General features: G+C 41.6%; 1 protein-coding gene across 11 annotated transcripts in view; it reads left to right on the plus strand.

Moving 5' to 3' along the window:
- ITPR1 (inositol 1,4,5-trisphosphate receptor type 1) overlaps positions 1-19,652 on the plus strand; it is a 323,955-nt gene that overhangs the window by 99,528 nt on the left and 204,775 nt on the right. The gene's annotated exons all lie outside the window — the stretch shown is intronic.

A 19,652-nucleotide genomic window follows, 5' to 3' on the forward strand; every position in this document is an offset into this window, starting at 1 on the left:
CATGGAATCTATATCACTTTTCATGTATTCCTGCTAATGTGGGTCATATGATTCTGTATGATCCCCATCGCAAGTTGAGGTAATCCAGACAGGTCTATTTCCAGTTACCACTGGCACGTCTGGTGGTGACTCAGAACCGGGCATTCTCTGTAGCTGCTCGGCTGTGGAATGCACTCCCAGCAGATATCTGTAGTTTGGGCTTGTTGCTGGCCTTCAAGAGAGCCCTAAAAACTTACTTGTTTGGCTTGGCCTTCCAAGGTTTTCAAATTGTTCTTAAGTATTTTTAATTGGTTTTAAAATATATGTTTTAAAATGTACACACACACACACACACACACACACAAATAATTTAAGCAGTTTGTTTTAAATGGTGTTTTGTGTGTGTTTTTGTGTTTACTTGTTGTGCACCACTCAGACCCTTTGGATGGTGCAATATAGAAATGTAATAAATAAATAAATACATATAAAGAGACATTGTCATGAGTGTGATGGTCCAACTATAAATGGTGCAGAATATCCTAGATTAGGATGCAAAAGATCCTAGATTAGAATCTTCTAATTTTCTTTAAAATAGCATCCTCAAGGGCAGGCGCATTTGATCAGGTCTATGATACTAGGGAGGATGTAATGTTTCCTTTGTGCCATTTTTCTGGTTTTAAATTTCTTCCTATGGATATTTATATGGCATTTCTAAGCAAAAGTGCTCAAAGCAGTTTACATAGAAAAACAAATAGTACTAGCTGGGCCAGGCACAGATCATCTGTGTCTCTAGTTCCTTCCCTTCCTTGTTCCCTCCCTTGGTTTTTCCTCCGTTCTCACCCAGTGCCAGTGCCGATTTCTTTCCCCCGCCTTTTGCCGTTTTCTTCCCCTGCCCCCCCGGTGCTGCCACCATGCTACCGTTTTCTTCCCCCTTTGCCCACAAACCTGTCCGCTGGCGCCGGTGCTTTCCTCTTCCTCTGCTGGCAGTTTGCTTGTGAACTCTCATGAGAGCTGCCACACATGGGATAAGTGACAGGTACGCCATAGATAGATAGATAGATAGATAGATAGATAGATATGGTTTCCTGTCCCAAGAGGACTCACTATCCAAAAGGTAATATAAGGTAGACACTAGCTACAACTATTGAAGAGATGCTGTTGTCCTGGGGTTGTATGGGGCACTTGCTCTCATTCGGCTGAATGTCAGATAATTACTACTTCAAAAGGTTCCCCTTTTGCTCATTTTCTTTCTTTCTTTCTTTCTTTCTTTCTTTCTTTCTTTCTTTCTTTCTTTCTTTCTTTCTTTCTTTCTTTCTTTCTTTAATACATTGCTATACTGCCCAAAACGCAAGTTCTCTGGGTGGGTTGCAGAACAATAAAAACAGCCAATAAAAGATTAAAACATTTCAACAATTAAAAAGTTAAAACTATTAAAACACAATTAAAACAGTATCTAATTAAAAGCCTGGGTGAACAAATGCATCTTGACTGCCCTTTTAAAAGTTGTAAGAGATGGGGAGGCTCTTATTTCAGCAGGAAATGTGTTCCAAAGCCTCGGGGCAGCAATGGAGAAGGCACGTCTCTGAATAGCCACCAGACGAGTCAGAGGCAACTGCAGAAGAACTAGTAGTAGTTCTTCCTGATGCAGGCCAGTAATTTTATGCAAAAAAGGGGGTCAACCTTAAACAACTTGCAATAAAAGCAGAAGGGTGGGTGGATTTTACTTTGGAAGATCTCCTGAGAAACATCAAAAGTCTACAAAAGTCTAAGTGGGGCATTTGGTGGGGGGAATGTTTTTTTGGGCCACCATTACTGATTTTTTACTTAATTTTATTTCAAGTTACATGAACTTGGAAAAATGCACATATTCGGTTATGTTTAAAGATAAAATGACATGTGAAAACTCAAATGTGAAATTGCCAACCTCCTTGCTAAAATATATAACTTATCCCTGCAATCAGGCTCTGTACAGAGGACTAGAAAGTAGCCAATGTAACACCAGTTTTCAAAAAGGGATCCAGGGGCAATCTGGGAAATTACAGGCTGGTTAGCTTAATCTCTGGTTCCTGGCAAATTGATAGAAAGCATTCTCAAGGATAAAATTGTTAAGCACATACAAGAACAGGCCCTGCTGGGGGAGAACTAGCATGGCTTCTTCAAAGGTAAATCTTGCCTCACAAACTTTCTGGAGTTCTTTGAGAGTGTTAACAAGTGTGTGGATCAAGGTGATCCAGTTGTATATCTGGACTTCCAAAAGGTTTTTGAGAAAGTTCCTCATCAAAGACTCTTGAGGAAACTTAGCAGTCATGGGATAAGGGGACAAGTACATGTGTGGATTCCTAACTGATTGAAGGACAGGAAGCAGAGGGTATGTATAAATGGAGAGTTTTCACAATGGAGGGAAGTAAGAAGTGGGGTCCCCCAGGGATCTGTCCTGGGACCGGTGCTTTTTAATTTAGTCATAAATGATCTAGAAGTTGTGGAAATTAGTGAGGTGGCAAAATTTGCAGATAATACCAAACTCTTTCAGGTAGTGAAATCCAAATGAGATTGTGAGGAGCTCCAAAAGGATCTCTCCAAACTGGGTGAGTGGGCAACAAAATAGCAAATGTGGTTCACTGTTGGCAAGTGTAAAGTGATGCACATTGGGATGAAAAACCCCAACTTCAAGTATATGCTGATGGGAACTGAGCTGTGGGTGACTGACCAAGAGAGGGATCTTGGGGTCAGCTCATTGAAAGTGTCGACTCAATATGTGGCAACTGTGAAAAAGGCCAATTCCATGCTAGGCATCATTAGAAATGGGATTGAAATAAAACTGCTAATATTATAATGCCCTTATACAAAACTGTGGTACGGCTACACTTGGAGTACTGTGTACAATTCTGGTCCCCATATTTAAAGGAGGACATTGTGGAACTGTAAAAGGTGCAGAAGAGGGCAACCAAGATGATCAGGGCCTAGAGCACCTTCCTTATGAGGCAAGACTACAACACCTGGGGCTTTTGATTTAGAAAAAAGAGAGGGCATGCCTTCAGCTCCTGCCGGTAGGCTCCCAGTGACATCTGGTGGGCCACTGTGTGAAATAGGATGCTGGACTAGATGGGCCATGGGTCTGATCCTCCAGGGCTGTTCTTATGTTCATATGATTTTAATAGGCAAAATGGTCCAGGGGAAAAGCATTAAATCCTCATTCCTTCTGTACCACTATCCCTTTTAAATTTCTAACCCCCATCTACTCTGTAACTGCTGTTAATTATACAAAACAAGAATTGCAGGAGATCCTAAAAGCAGCTCTTCCATGTATATCTAGTTTGGCCTGTCTTCAAAGTGATTCCAGAAATAAGTACTTTTACTTCATCTGGGCGATTTCTAGACTAGACCCTACAATAGGGTCAGAACTTATCTGGGAATTGTGCTTCCACACTTCCTGCGTCGTGACACCGCAATCCCTACTCAGACAGCAGGGTACAGTTCACATTTCCAGTTGTTTCAAATTTAATCGCTGCAATATTGAGCTAGGACGTCATATATGCGACATGAAAAAGTTGTTGTTTTTATGGGTTGCTACAAGACTGCTCCCCTGCTATTTACATTACAAATGTGACTTGCCCAAATAAAGGCATTTTGCTGCTGATGAGCAGCTAGTCTGGAAAGCACCCTGGTACCTGAGAATTAAACTACCCAACAAATAATATATCCAACAAATAATACACAGAAAACACAAGTGCTTTCAGTGTCTCTTTGCCTTGATTATGAGACACCCAAGTGAGGAAACCTAGACAAAGCATTTCACTCACTTGCATTTTCTCTTCATTGCACCTTTTTTGTTTTGTTTTTGTTTCAGTGGGAAAAGCTGTGTGTTGGAGGTTGCTTTCTTGGGAATGGGAGGAATTGGGTGTTCATTGTAAAACTTTATCTTCACTTTTAAGAGTGAGTATTGTAGGAGAATCCTCATTAACTTGCACCAGTTCTAGCAATTCTCAAACAAATGCAAATAGTTCTTAATTTGTGTCCAGAAGTATGTGTAGCCAATGTACACCACTTCCTGAGAGTTGAATTTGTGAAAATCTCATTTTTTAAAAATGAAAATTTCCATACCTCTAATAAAATGTTCAAGGAATCTGTTTAAAAACAGTGTTCGGTAGTCAGTCCATATTGAGTATTGTATACCGTACTCTGGCCTCCAGTTTCTGCTTGCTTTCTTCACTGTGTTAGTTTACATCGTCCATCCCTTCCTTTGTTGTTCTCTACCACTCAGGAATTTCCCAATATTCCAGATTGCTTCTAAAGCCAAATATTTGTAATTCATGCAGAATATGTGTTAACTTGCTATTACTACGACTGCTACTACTACTACTATTATTATTCTTTACCCACAGTCTATCAGATGTTGTTGTTAATAATAATAATTATTATTATATTTATATTTATATTTTTAATGTCTTGGTACCTAGCTTGCTATCTAGCTTGCATTGTCCACACTGACCTGTTTTGCTTGCTTGAACACTGCATTTAACTGGATGCCAGGATACCTCTTAACAAACTACCAGTCTTCTTAAACAAGGCTCAGAAAAATGGGTAATAGGCTAGTCTTTCTAGAAGAATATAAATGCCTTCTTCAGAAGAGTAAGCCGTGTAAACTCTATGATGTGTGCAAGCTGCAATTTTTGGCAAGTGTTGGAATGCATCAATCTAGGGAGCAAGCACTTGCTTGCTTCTGGTAGTGAGCAAGTACACCGACTTTTCAGGTACAAATATTGTATGGTTGGTATCTTGCTTTGCGATACAAAATAATACCAGCCTGAAGTGTATATCCTGAATCCTAGTCACAGCTGTCAGTCAACACAGGCCTTGACCATTCCAAGGCACCAGGCCAGCTTGGCATTCCACGTGGAAATTTAATAGTAACATGGGGAACGGCCTTATATGGAGTCAAACCATTTAGTTCTGTATTGACTACACTGACGACCCTGACGCCAACATTTCAGGCAAGAGACTCTTCTAGCCCTGCCTGGAGATGCCAGGGAGTAAACCTGGGACCTTTCTAATCTTCATGGAGCCTGAGTCAGGTGATGGATAGATATGACTAGGAGGATGTGTGAGCAAGCAAGGTGGGATGGGTTGCTCCTCCTTCCTCCTGGTCATGTTGATCTATTACCTGTCTAAACCAGGAAGATGCAATCTGGAAGAAAAGGGAGCAACCAGCCCCCATCTTGTTTGCTCACTCCTCCTCCTAGTCGTTTCTGTCAGTTATCTGCCTGACATGGATGTGACCAGCAGGGGGGAGTGAGCAAGCAAGGTGGGGAGTCTGCCTCCCCCAAGGAGTAGAGGGCCTTGCTGTCCATCTGTCTCCATGGAGTGGGAGTAGCGTGCAGGCTGGCTTCTTGATCCAAAGAAAAGTTGTTGAAGCCCGGTGTACATTTTTGAATTACTTTGATAGAACTCAGAACACCAGTACCTGGGGAAAACAGAGCTTGAATCCTCTTGTGGGATGTTTTAGCCCAATAGGTTTGTTGTAAGCTATAAACAAAACTATAATGAAATGGCTAAGAGACAGCAATAGCAATGGATGTTAGTATTTTGCTGCACTTTATAATAAGCCCTATACAGATGGTTTTTCTCCCCCACCTACCTTGTAAACGGAACACACGGAGGAGAAGCAGGATTGCACCTGCTGACTATCCTGTCAGTTTTGATTCCTTCATGCACAAGGGGGTTTCCACATGTACAACTCCTCCATGCACTTGGGGATGCTGATAATCTAGGATTCTGGATTATGTGGAAGCCTCATGCATTTGCATGCATGTAATGGTCATTTTCATACACTTAGTGATGTCTTTTGTGCATTCAACTTAACATATGGACATCTGGGGCATGGTCAGGGACTGTGTAGCTGTTGGGGGTGTGGCTAGGGAAGACAGTTCTTCCTCCTCCATTCAGTTCCTGGATAGAGTTGTAGAGCTATAGATGTATATTTGCATGTATGATGTGGGTTAATCACACAAATAGTGCACTACTTAATTAGTAACCTTATTGCATCTATTAATGCTTAATGGTTGTTTAGTATTACTAAATACTGGCTCAAACTTGCACTCTCTGTTTTATTTAACTTTATTTAATAATTATTTGCAACTGTTCCAAATTGTTTGAGGTGGCTTAAAAACACCACCACCACCATAAATTAAACACTAAAACCACATCACACACACACACACACACACACACACACACACACACACACATAGATCAAAATACCCACGGTAGAGTAAATTTTACACTTAAGTTGCAAGAATTCAAAAGCAGTATTCAGAATTCAAAAATATATTGAATTAGAATGGCTTCAGTCCAGCTCAAAGAGAGACAGATTTATTTAAGTGTGTTTACTCTTTGTGCCTATATGTTCAGTTTTCTAATTCCATTTTACACATCTTTTTGTGAGTTTGTTCCCTGCAGTAGAAGCAACCAGCTTGTTATACTTACGGCTAGAGAGGCCTTGTACTGAAATTCTGCTAAGATCCTGCAATTCTCTTGCTAGTGTTCAAAAGTCTAGTCTGTTGTGTGCCGAATTGTTCAGGCTGTAGCATAAGGCTCTCAAAATTCCATTGACTACAACTTTGATTTAAAGACCCCTTCATCAACTGATCTAGCATGATGATATTGTGGGAGGCCCAGTTAGCCCAATGAAAGGATTTATGAGCAATTTTTAAAATGGGAATTCTTCCACAATGTAAGCTTATAATGCTGGAAAGGAGTAATACCATGTCTAGAACCCAAGGTTTTCCATATAAGCCTTGTGGCTTTAACCCCCGGTAATGAACTAGATTCATGAACAAATGATGAGCCAAGCACCTGCCAAGATTTCGATGGGGTCAAATAATAATTTTCAAGCTGTGCCCAAGGTGTGATGGAGACCTGACATTCTGAGAGCTGAGTTTGATCTTTATCTAATTGCTAGCTGGCTGTTAATTCAGCTAAAACATTTACTAACAGCTTTTTGGTCCTGATATGATTGCAGCTTCTGAAACTCAATTTCTATTATTAGACCTGAAACATCTATTGGATGCACCTAAGCCTGTAACTTTGCTCTATCAGAAGCTTAAAGACGTTGATAAGATTAATATAGATTATATCCGAGATCTTGGAACAATGATCTTGAATACCCTCTCATTAAATCCACGGCAGGTTGCTTTGGAAGCAGTAAAACTTACCTCTTTATAGCTCAAAGTGCAGCTAGTACAATAGAAACAGTTATTCCATGTGTATTGCAGATAAGGTTTAACAAGGGATGGCTGCAGACTTCTAGATAATGGAGGTGTCATCTGTACATGAGTACACTTACGCATATGCTTTGGTCCTGTCCAGTTATCGTGCCATTTTGGCTTGAAATTCCTAAGGTTAACATGACATTGCAGCTATCATTGCCTTTCAAGGGTGTTCATGTTACTGGAGTACATCCCCAGCATATGGAATCTAGCATTATATCAAGAATTGTGGATTCTTTGCAATTGAGGGGTTGCCAAAAGGATACAGCACTGGAAGGATAAATTTACTCCTGAACCGCAATTTTGGATAATAGTATGGGAGCATGCAGAGTCCCGTGGGATTTTTGTGATGAAAGCAAACCACCTACATACACACTTCTCTTCAAAATACCTCAAAGAATAAGAAAAAAAAATATGTCAGCAGTCTGAGAATCTGCTCTGACTGTCGTGCTGATCTGTGAACGTTGTTAATGAATAAATATTACAGCATATGAAAAATGTTCATAATTAAAAAAATTGCACTTTGGCACATCACATTATGTGTGTTAATTTGCTTCTTCCTAGAGATTCTCTTCTTCCTCCTCCTCTGGCTCCTCATCCTCTGGATCTTGATTCTCCATCATGTTGTCACAAGCATCCTCTTAGTTCTGTGTATTTTGAGATGCACAGGAACACATGTCGCAGCAGATCAACCCTGCTTTACAACAGCTGCATCTACCTCCCTGGTATCTGGAGGTAGTGCATCCACACCTCACCAGTTAAAGTACAGCCTTTGGAGCTGGGAGTTGATTGGCCATTATTGGTATCCAGACATCCCCTTCCATTTTCTTACCATATTTTTCAGGTGATGGGATTACACACCATGATCGTATCATTATTACAGATGGATGCTTGATGGTGTGCTGCTCATAGTATTGCGTGGTGTAATACATCTCTTCTAGGTGGGAGGCTCTCAGATTGGGCTTGTTTCTTGATGAGCAGCCATCACCTTAACCTATCAACCTGTGAGATCTGTGTATGAGGCAAGTTTACCTGATATATACATTCCTCAAGGGCAGCAAAAATGTACCCATCACTGGGCATTCTTGAAAGCTTTCCAGAAACTTAGTTTGCCTTTCCCTGCGAAATCTCCAGAATTGTCTGCACCACAGATAGCATGTAAGCCAGGCAAAGCAGAAATCTTGCTAGGTCGAAGAGCTCTTCATATATGGGCAGTAGAGGAATAGTGCAGTAAAACTCCCCCTTTCCAGTAACAAAATTCATGTCAGAGCATAATTCTGGGTACTATCAAAGATCTAGCAAAAAACCATAAGTGTGGTGAGTGAATGTTGATTCTGGAAGCCCCCTTGTTTGTTGCATCAGCAGCATGAAGCAAGAGCTTTGTATCCACTTCTTCCTGATTACTTTGAAGATGGTTCATATCTCTCTGTGTAGCTCTGCATGCACATCCCCTTGCCACTACGACATTTTTACCATTTGTATGTGCTTTTTCAAATGTCGTCTTTGACAAATAATGTGTTAGTTCCAGCTTTGTTTTCACATGTGAAAGAAGCCGCTTCATTGTTAATTTTGCTATGTTTGTTGTATCCATGATGTGGTCAGCTATCACCGGTTGTTGCCCTTGTTGTCTTTCATGTGTTGCTGTCCTGAGTGACATATCAATGTCATAGCACTCAAATACCACATTAAGTTCATCATAGTTCCTGTACTTTGATAGAAAATCTGTAAAATGTTCAGCAAGCTGGCTACAGGTTTTTTATGCTGTTTGGTTTATAAAGTGACTGGAGTTCTGCCATCCCATTTACGGGTCCCACCTCAAATGCAGCTGGCCAATTGAGATCCAGTGTGGTGTAGTGGTTAGAGTGCTGGACTAGGACCGGGGAGACCCAAGTTCAAATCCCCATTCAGCCATAATACTAGCTGGGTGACTCTGGGCCAGTCACTTCTCTCTCAGCCTAGCCTACTTTGTTGTGAAAAAGAAACTTAAGAATGCAGTACACTGCTCTGAGCTCCTTGGAGGAAGAGCGGGATATAAATGTAATAATAATAATAATATGCTCACTATGAATGGCTTCTTTCCCCCCCTTGTTTATGGCTAGTGGCTCTGCATCCTCATCATCAGGCAATGTATGTTCTAGGGATGTGCAAAAAAATTCGGGCACAGATCAATCTGTGCCCGAAACGAGCAATTTCGGGTGATTCGGGTCCGAACCGAATCACCCCCGATGTCCCCCGATATTTTTTGGGGCCGAGCTGAATCACCCCTGATTCGTGCCCGAAAAATTCGGGTGATTCGGGATGATGTCTCTTTGAATTTCCCGCCTTTTTGCCTCCATTGATTTGAATGCAAAAAAGTCTGATGTGACGTCAGCTCGAATTTCGGGTCCCAGGGGCAAAATAGTGGGGTGGGGTGGTAGTGCCTAATGGATGGAGGCTACCACCCAAATTTCAGGGGAATTGGGCAAAGGGCTGATTTTTGGGGAATTTTTGAAGTTTTAGTGTCTTTGGGGCAGTTCAGGGGCATAGCATGGGATCTGGGCAAAAAGAGTGGGGTGGGGTGGTAGTGCCTAATGGGTGGAGGCTACCACCCCAATTTCAGAGTGATTGGGCAGAGGGCTGATTTTTGGGGAATTGTTGAAGTTTACGTGTCTTTAAGGTTTTTCCCCATAGAGAAGCATTGAGGTGTCAGCAAATGTATAGCTTCACGTCAGGGGCAAAGGGGTGGCCTAGAGCAGTGTGGGGTTGGTGGTAGTGCCAGGTAGGGTCAAGGAAGCTACCTGAATTTTTTCAAAGGATTTGGGCAGAGGGTTGATTTTGGGGGAATTGTTAAAGTTTACACGTCTTTAAGGTTTTTCCTCATAGGGTATACATGGAGCTTTCAGCATCCCCATAACTGCACTTGGGGGGTGCTGGGGTGGCCCAGAGCGAGTGGTAGTGTAGTGCACATAGGGTATTCTGAGTGTGGATTCTATGATAGCAAATTAGAGTGGATTCATGGTGTTTCATTGAAAATCTCATTAGCTATCATAGAATCTACACTCAGAATACCTCTGAAACAACAGAACCCTGTACCCCATGGGTTAGAAACCCATGGGGGTGGTTGGCACCCTATGTGCACTACACTACCACTCGCTCTGGGCCACCCCAGCACCCCCCAAGTGCAGTTATGGGGCTGCTGAAAGCTCCATGTATACCATTTGAGGAAAAACCTTAAAGACGCGTAAACTTTAACAATCCCCCAAAAATCAGCCCTCTGCCCAAATCCTTTGAAAAAATTCAGGTAGCTTCCTTGACCCTACCTGGCACTACCACCAACCCCACACTGCTCTAGGCCACCCCTTTGCCCCCCGCGTGAAGCTATACATTTGCTGACACCTCAATGCTTCTCTATGGGGAAAAACCTTAAAGACGTGTAAACTTCAATTCCCCAAAAATCAGCCCTCTGCCCAATCACTCTGAAATTGGGGTGGTAGCCTCCAACCATTAGGCACTACCACCCCACCCCACTCTTTTTGCCCAGATCGCACGCTATGCCCCCGAACTGCCCCAAAGACACTAAAACTTCAAAAATTCCTCAAAAATCAACCCTTTGCCCAATTCCCCTGAAATTTGGGTGGTAGCCTCCAACCATTGGGCACTACCACCCCACCCCACTATTTTGCCCCGGGGCCCGTTTTTCTTACCCGAATCGATTCAGATTCGGATTTAATCCGAATCTGAACCGAATCAGGGGTGATTCGGGTAGCCCATATTCGGGCACAGAACAGAACGGGGGTGATTCGGTTCGGGTCCCAAACCGAATCACCGAAAATCCGAATTGCACACCCTAGTATCTTCCCCAGTGGATAACTTTTTCAGAATAGCCATCAGAATTCTTTTGTTTTGGCATTTCAGCATCGTACGATCAGCAGGAAACATAGACCTTGGTATAACTGAGAGTTTGAGTTTCCCTATAGAGTCTTCAAGATTTATTTCTGATCTGGTTTTTGTCACCAATAACCTTCGAGCAAAAAGGTTTCTGTCTTCTTTCATCTCAAGTGTACTTTCTCCAGCGATCACTTTTTGTTTTCCCCCCAGTGTTCTTAAATGTCTGCAACTTACATTTTCTCATTGGAGCCCACAGGTTGATGTTTGCCTGGTTTATACTCTCAGCTACACAGTGTTCAAGTAGCTTCTTACCTGTTTCACTTTGCTTACAGGATCTTCTTTGACTTTCTCAGGCATGATTGCCTTGGTGGTTGAAGAGGTCATCAAATAAATGGGTTTATAAAGCTGTGAAGAGTGGCAGTTAGTGCTTCAGTGTTTGGATTTTGCTTGAAGTTGAGTGATCTTGATAATATATGATGGTTGATTTGTGTAGCAGGTAATATACCAGCCATCTGCTGTGCTTCTTCAGCAAGACTTGCTAATTCTGGTGAGATAAGAAGAAACTTCGTTCAAGCTTGAGGATTGAGCATTATGCCTATCGGTCCACCTGCTACTTTCATTGCTGTTCCACAAAGGGTTCACTTACCATCAGATGTATCTTCAGTGAAATTATTGTCTATTGCAAAGAATATGAATCTTCCTTCAACTACTATCAGGAGGCAAATAGATGCCATCACTGACCAGCATCCTTTCTACAACAGTTGTAGCTCTCTGTGTCTCAAGTCTTAAACTCTTGTTATAGTTAACACACAAACCAAACTGATGCAACCATGTTGACAAGCACCAAAAAGCTTGGCAAACTGCTATTGCAATCCCTAGTTTTTGAGGAATTTCATGGGTGGTCCTTAGTGTCTGTGATTTCTGGTTTGGGACCTGATCCTGGGATAGAAACAAAGACACTGTAGTCTGAGCTAAACCCATGGCATGCTGGTTGACGTCACAGACTTTTTCATCTGTGGAGAGGCTTGTGTTTGGTCACTTGAGAACCCAACGGAAGAAGCTGTACAATTCACTTGGAACATTCTGATCTGTAACTTCTGTAAGTGAACCAGAATTAGAAAATACCCATCCCTCTGCTTTGGTAATATGTTTTTGTAGAATCTTAGCAGCATTATAGAGTATTTTCATGTTGTCATTGTCATCAGTGCTGCTCTCTTCTGCTAACCGAATTGTAGCTTCTCTTAAAATTTTGATAGAAACACATTCTGATTCATTCACTCATTTTGGTTTATGGAATTCTACACTTGATATATTGTATAAGCTGCTTTGTTTTTTGGTGGCTGGGATGGCTGTCCACATTATTTGCCATACGAATTCCTGTGTATGCCTTTTGACTAAGAAATTCAATTTCGGCTGCCACCTCATTTGCCTTGCTTGGTTTTTGTGGGTTGAGTGCTGAGTGATTGACATTTGTTGCATGTGTTGCCCAGCACTGTTTGTGGAATTTAATGTCAATAGCATGTGCATCTTGAGGATCAATGGATGTAAAAAGCGTGACAAGCAGTTTCTCATTCCCACTTATTTCAACTGCATCTTTGACTGACCAGCATTTTCTGTAGCAACTAAATGCAAAAGGTTCTTGTAACCTGGTCCATTCTCTCAAAAGAAACACAATTCCCTTTTGTAAGGTGATGACTGAAATCGAGTGAAGGTACTGCTTGACGGTATTGGGTCTTCCTCAGCATTCAATTTTATCTTATTTACATATCATTCTTTGGCACGTTTGAGCATTTTGGTATGAACAGCCTCTTCATAATACATTCTATGCCACAAACATTATTTTGTTTGAAGATTTTGACACGTGACATCACTGAGGTGCCTTCTAATCTTAGGAAAACCTTTGTCTCCATACTGAGCACACTCCCTGATAAAGCTCAGTGATATTCAATAGGATATAGCAACAGGCTTCTCCACCAATACCTCATTTGTCTCTCTCCGACAGATGATACAAAGCGAGTAGTTATTGTCATATTTTGTTCCTTTAGCTCCACGAACATCAGCCCCTCTTCTTTGGAACACTCTTCCCTCCCAGATTCGTTCATCTGTCTCTCTGGCTGCCTGTTTCACCAGGTGTTTGCATAATAATAATACCGACTACAAACAGACAAACATCTGCCACACAATACACCAGATATAACTGTAGTCGAGAAGAAAGAAAAACAAGTGAAAATAATCGACATAGCCATACCAGGGGATAGCAGAATAGAAAAAACCACAAAATACAAAGATCTACAAATTGAAATTGAAAGGCTGTGGTAGAAAAAGACCAAAGTAATCCCAGTAGTAACTGGCGCCCTGGGTGCAGTTCCAAAAGACCTTGAAGATCACCTCAACACCATAGGGGCCACAGAAATTACCATCAGCCAATTACAAAAAGTAACTTTACTGGGAACAGCCTGTATTTTGCGATATCATCTATAATAACCAACAGTATTGATGATAAAATTCAGCCATCCCAGGTCCTTGGGAAGGACTCGATGTCTGGATAAAACAAACCAGTCAATAACACCTGTCTGACTGTGTAAACAAGAAATAATAATAAAGGACTCGATGTCTGGATAAAACAAACCAGTCAATAACACCTGTCTGACTGTGTAAACAAGAAATAACAATTACTATTATTATTATTATTACTACTACTAATTAATTAATTGCTATTGGTATTGTTGTTGTTCACCGCCTAGAGTCTTTGGAGGAAGCTGGTATATAAGAAATTTTTAATAAATAAACTAACAAAATCAGGGTGGAAAACACCTTCCATTGTTAATCAATGAATAACAGTCTCAACAATATTTAAGTGATTCTGAGGATCTGAAACACACACAAAATCACAAATTGAAAACTATATGAAAACTTGTACATGTCAAAAACAACCTCAAACTCTTAACTAGGGAAATGTCCTGATCAGCTGGGGTTCAGCTGGTTTCCACAACATGCAACTCACCCCCCCCCAAAAAACTCTGATAATGTTGAATTACATTTTTATGTTATAAAGAGAGTTAAATCACTGCCTATCTGTAGTTAATTACCTTGTCTGTTGGTTTAACAGACATGAATATTGCTTTTACATTATAAAATACCTTTTAAAAAATAACTTTGTACTTTAATGAGGGATTATAAAATAACAGAGCAGATTCTCAGAATGCCAACATGTGTGTTTCTTGTTTTTAGAGGTGTTCTGAAGATAATTACATAAGTGGTTTGCTTTCATCACAAAAATCCCACGGGTTTGCCAATCATCGTATATGCTCCCGCTCTATAACCGACATGCGGTGTTTGCATTTGAATTGTGGGGTTTTTTTCCAATGGCAAGGTAAAGAAGAGGAATTTTCAGCCATTTGGTCGAATTTTAATGAATTGTTTATGCTTTGAAACATTAGATATAGATCCTTAGAAAGTTCTTTCTTTGTTCCCCCTTTCTTTTTTTATCCTGCATTTGTTGTCGTATGTTTAATGGATTTTTTTCTTTTTCTCTTTCAGTTAAAATAACATATATTATTACTATCCTTAATCATGTTTTATGCATTGTTGTTGTAATCTTATTGCAATCAAGAAAAATAATAAATTGACAATTTTGCCTCTGACTACAGCTTTATGTCAAGAGTGCATGGATGGCTTTGAAATCAGCTCTGCATGTTTGAGCTCAAATCCCTAAAAAAAATTAGCTCAATATACTTAAGTGTTTGCCTATTATACACTGCCTAGAGACATACATTTCAGTTGGTATAAAAATATAAATAAATAAAATAAATAAATATTGTTCTTTGGACCCTTAAACAGTGGATAGAAGAAAATCTAGAACATTTTTAATACTCCTGAAGAAAATATTGCACAATTTCTAACTGTGAAAAACTGTACAGAACAATAAAGTTGGACAAACAGGATATTTTTGAGAAGGATTTAGGCAATATGGCTTAATTGGAGCCATGTTTAGGCCTGCAGCTTATCTGAGTGCCAAATGTGAGCCCTGAAACGTAAATAAATAAGGACCGAGCATGTGCAGAGGGGCTTTCCTGCACTCCTGAATCCCTGAATGTAAAGAGAGCCTGAGCACACTGTGTGTTCAAAGAACCCAGGTATGCCCTTGGGAGTGAAAGAGCAGGGTATGCCATTCTGTGTTGCTGGAACTGATTAGAAAACACAACACAATTTAAATATGGAAGCCTTCCCTTCAAAATTAAGGTATCGGGATGGATGATGTAAGTAGACATTTAGTGGGCAAGAGTTGGTTTCATTTATACCCTGCCCATCCAGAGATGTTTGAGATATTACAAAATTAGAGATACAAACTTGTACCACAAAAAGTAAAATAAAGATATGCAAAGACTTCAACCACACAGCAATGTAGTTTTAAAATAGAACTACAGTAAAATGCCAATTTTACTGACCAGCAGTAAAATTTTAATGACCAGCAATAAAATATAACCTTCCAGTATGAAATGTCTAGGTGAATAGAATTTTGTTAACCTGACACTAAAAGGTCACAAGTATAGGTTCCAGGTATATAGAGGTAGGGAGGATGCCATTCCAGAAAAGGTTTGTGTGGTCATTGCCTTCCTGACCTCAGCAGGTGGAGAAACTTGGGGACGGGCCTCATTGGGTGAACTTAAACCACAGGGTGGCATGTACTAGGGTAGTAACTGTGTCACTTCCTTGTGATTTGTTTCACAGGGCCCAAAAAGGTTAGATATGGGCCTGCCTGATTTCAATGTATTTTCCCTCTAAACTTGCTACTATGCAAAATGGGACAATGGGCCAGAGTGACCTATTGGTTCTCTTCAGTAAGTCTGTTAATGTGTGCTACTACTGAGACAATCTTATAGTAGACTCTTTTTTGCAGATAACTCATCTATTCTGTCGAACAAATGACAGAACTGAAATATATTATGCAACTGTATATAACATTGCATTATCTATTGTATTACATAATGACTGTCTGCTTTCTGCATAATTGCAAAGAAGCACTTGGAACAGCTGTTCTATTTTTTGCTTTTCTGGCAGCTAGAAGTTCTAATGGTTACTTGGAGCATTCAATTTGAAAAAGCTTGATTTAATTTTTGCATTATCAGTTGCTTAGCAACTGATGAGAGAAAAATTAGATGCGCTTAGTTCTAATACTGAGTTTCTTATCAGGCCCCTCCCATGGCTATATCCAATTGTGATTTCACAAATGGTTAATGTAAATGCAATCTTGAACTTGACAAAGCACAATTTATTTAAATCCTTCTCATGAAAAATTACCAGGCATTTCTCTCTTTGCTTCATGTCACAATGGCAGTATTAAGTTATCACTGACTAGCAGCCTGTATCCACCTAATGGTGGAGCAGAAGTAACTCGCCTAGGGAGCAAGAGGTTGCTGATTTGAATCCCCGTGCTGGTATGTTTCCCAGACTATGGGAAACATCTATATTGGGCAGAAGTTATATAGGAATAGGAAGATGCTGAAAGGCATCAGTTCATACTGCACTGGAGTTGGCAATAGTGAACCTCTGCTATATTCTCCCAAACAAAACCACATGGCTCTGTGGTCGCCAGGAGTCGACACCGACTCGACAATACCACCTTACTATAGCAGCTTACAATCCATATTTAATAGCAAGACCTTTTTAGCTGGTCTTGTGGTAGCAAGCATGCATTTTTTCCTTTGCTAAGCAGGGTCTGCCCTGGTTTTATATTTATTTATTTATTGTTAGATTTATATACCGCCTTTCACTAAAAACAGCCCCAAGGAGGTTTACAAAAGTTAAAACACATAAAAATGAATTAAAAGTATTTAGCTAAAAATATAAAAACAATCCGATATTAAAATATATAATATACAATAATACACAAAACTATACATGGATAAAAACACACAGAAGCAGCAATAAAATAATCATGTAAAGGCCTGGATAAAAAGCCAAGATTTAACCAGCTTTCTAAAAACAGTAACGGAGTCTGAGGAGCGAACGGGCACAGGGAGAGCATTCCAAAGCTTGGAGGCAGCAACAGAGAAGGCCCTGTCCCGAGTGCATGACAACCTAGCCTCCCTCATTGTCGGCAACCGGAGCAGAGCCCCCTCAGATGATCTCGTCAAGCGGGCAGAAACCCTTGGGAGCAGGCGGCCCCTCAAATATCCCGGGCCCAAACCATTAAGGGTTTTAAAGGTCAACACTAGCACCTTGAATTGGACCTGGAAACACACTGGTAACCAGTGCAGCTCTTTCAAAATAGGTGTGATGTGATCACACCGGGCAGCTCCAGATAGAACCCTAGCTGCCGCATTTTGTAGCTGCAGTTTCCGGATATTCTTCAAAGGCAGCCCCACGCAGAGCGCATTGCAGTAATCTAGCCATGATGTGACTAAGGTGTGGGTAACTGTGGCCAGATCTGCCTTCCTGAGAAAGGGACACAGCTGGTCCACTAGCCGAAGCCGGGCAAAGGCACTCCTGGCCACCGCCTCCACCTGAGCTTCCAAAAGCAGAGCCGGGTCCAGTAGTACCCCCAGGATGCGTACTTGCTCCTTCAAGGGGAGTGCAACCCCATCCAGAACCAGTAAAATCTCCTCATCCCGATTGGCTCTCCTACTGACCAACATCACCTCCATCTTGTCTGGATTCAATCTCAGTTTATTAGCCCACATCCAGCCCATCACGGTCTCTAATCCCCGATTCAGGACATCCACCGCCTCCCTAGGATCCGGTGACAAGGAGAGATAGAGCTGAGTGTCATCTGCATACTGCTGACAACTCAGTCCAAGTCCCCGGATGACCTCTCCCAGCAGCTTCATGTAGATGTTAAACAGCATGGGGGACAGAATCAAACCCTGTGGGACCCCACAGGCCAATGGCCACGGGGCCGAGCAGTAGTCCCCCAGCACCGCCTTCTGGACCCTCCCCCCAAGAAAGCAACGGAGCCACTCCAACACAGTATCTCCAGTTCCCATACTCAAGAGAGGGTCCAGAAGGATACCATGGTCGATGGTATCGAATGCCGCCGAGAGGTCCAGCAGAACCAACAGGGACGCACTCCCACTGTCTAGCTCCCAGCAAAGGTCATCCACTAGAGCGACCAAGGCAGTTTCAATCCCATATCTGGGCGGAAGCCAGATTGAAAAGGTCCAGATAATCCGTATCATCCAAGACTCTCTGCAGCTGGGACGCCACCACACGCTCCATCACCTTGCCCAAAAAGGGAAGGTTAGATACAGGTCTATAGTTGTCCAAGTTGGAGGGATCAAGTTTGCATTTGAATGGTTTGCATTTGAACGGGAGCAACAAGGCCAATTTCATGCTAGGGGTTATGGAAGGAAATTGGGATGAAACATCCCAACTTCAAGTATACGCTGAGGGGGTCTGAGCTGTCAGTGACTGACCAGGAGAGGTATCTTGGGGTCAGCTTGTTGAAAATGTCGACTCAATGTGCAGCAGCTGTGAGAAAGGCCAATTCCATTCTAGGGCTCATTAGGAAGGGAATTGAAAATAAAACGGCTAATATTATTATGCCCTTATACAAAACTATTGTGTGGCCACACCTGGAGTACTGCGTACAATTCTGGTCACCACATCTAAAGAAGGACATTGTAGAACTGGAAAAGGTGCAGAAGAGGGCAACCAAGATGATCAGGGGCCAAGAGCATCTTCCTTAGGAGGCAAGGCTACACCACCTGGGGCTATTTAGTTTAGGAAAAAAATGACTGTGGGGAGACATGATTGAGGTTTATAAAATCATGCATGGTGTGGAGAAAGTGGATAGAGAGAAATTCCTCTCACTCTTCTCCCTCTAGAACAAGGGGTCATCCTATGAAATTGATTGCCAGGAAATTTAGGACCAGCAGACAGAAGTATTTTTTCACACAATGCATAATCAACTTGTGGAATTCTCTGCCTCAAGATGTGGTGACAGCCCACAACTTGGTAGGCTTTAAGAGGGGTCTGGATAACTCTACAGAGGAAAGGTCTATCAATGGCTACTAGTTAGAAGGCTATAGGCCACCTCCAGCCTCAAAGGCAGGATGCCTCTGAGTACCAGTTGCATGGGAGTAACAATAGAGACAGCATGTCCTCAACTCCTGCCTGTTGGCTTCCAGTGGCATCTGGTGGGTCACTGTGTGAAACAGGATGCTGGACTAGATGGGCCTTGGGCCTGATCCAGCAGGGCTGTTCTTATGTGTGAGCACTAATATATTATATTATAATGTAATATAGTATATATTACTATATAATATAGTAAGATATTCTCTTCAGGGGATGTGGCCACTCTGGGAAGAGTATTTGCATGAGGTCTGAAGTTCCCTACCTGGCACTTCCATATAGGGCCAAGAGAGACTCCTGCCTTTAAGCTTGGAGAAGCCGCTGGCAGTCTGTGTAGACAATACTGAGTTAGATGGACCAAGAGTCTGACTCAGTAGAAGGCAGCTTCTTATGTTCCTATTGTGTTCTTGCATCCCAGTGCTGTAATTAAAAACTTGCACTGTTGCTCTAGACTGGTTCTCCCCACAT

Source organism: Hemicordylus capensis, chromosome 2 (genome assembly GCF_027244095.1).
Source record: "Hemicordylus capensis ecotype Gifberg chromosome 2, rHemCap1.1.pri, whole genome shotgun sequence".
Lineage (NCBI taxonomy): Eukaryota > Metazoa > Chordata > Lepidosauria > Squamata > Cordylidae > Hemicordylus > Hemicordylus capensis.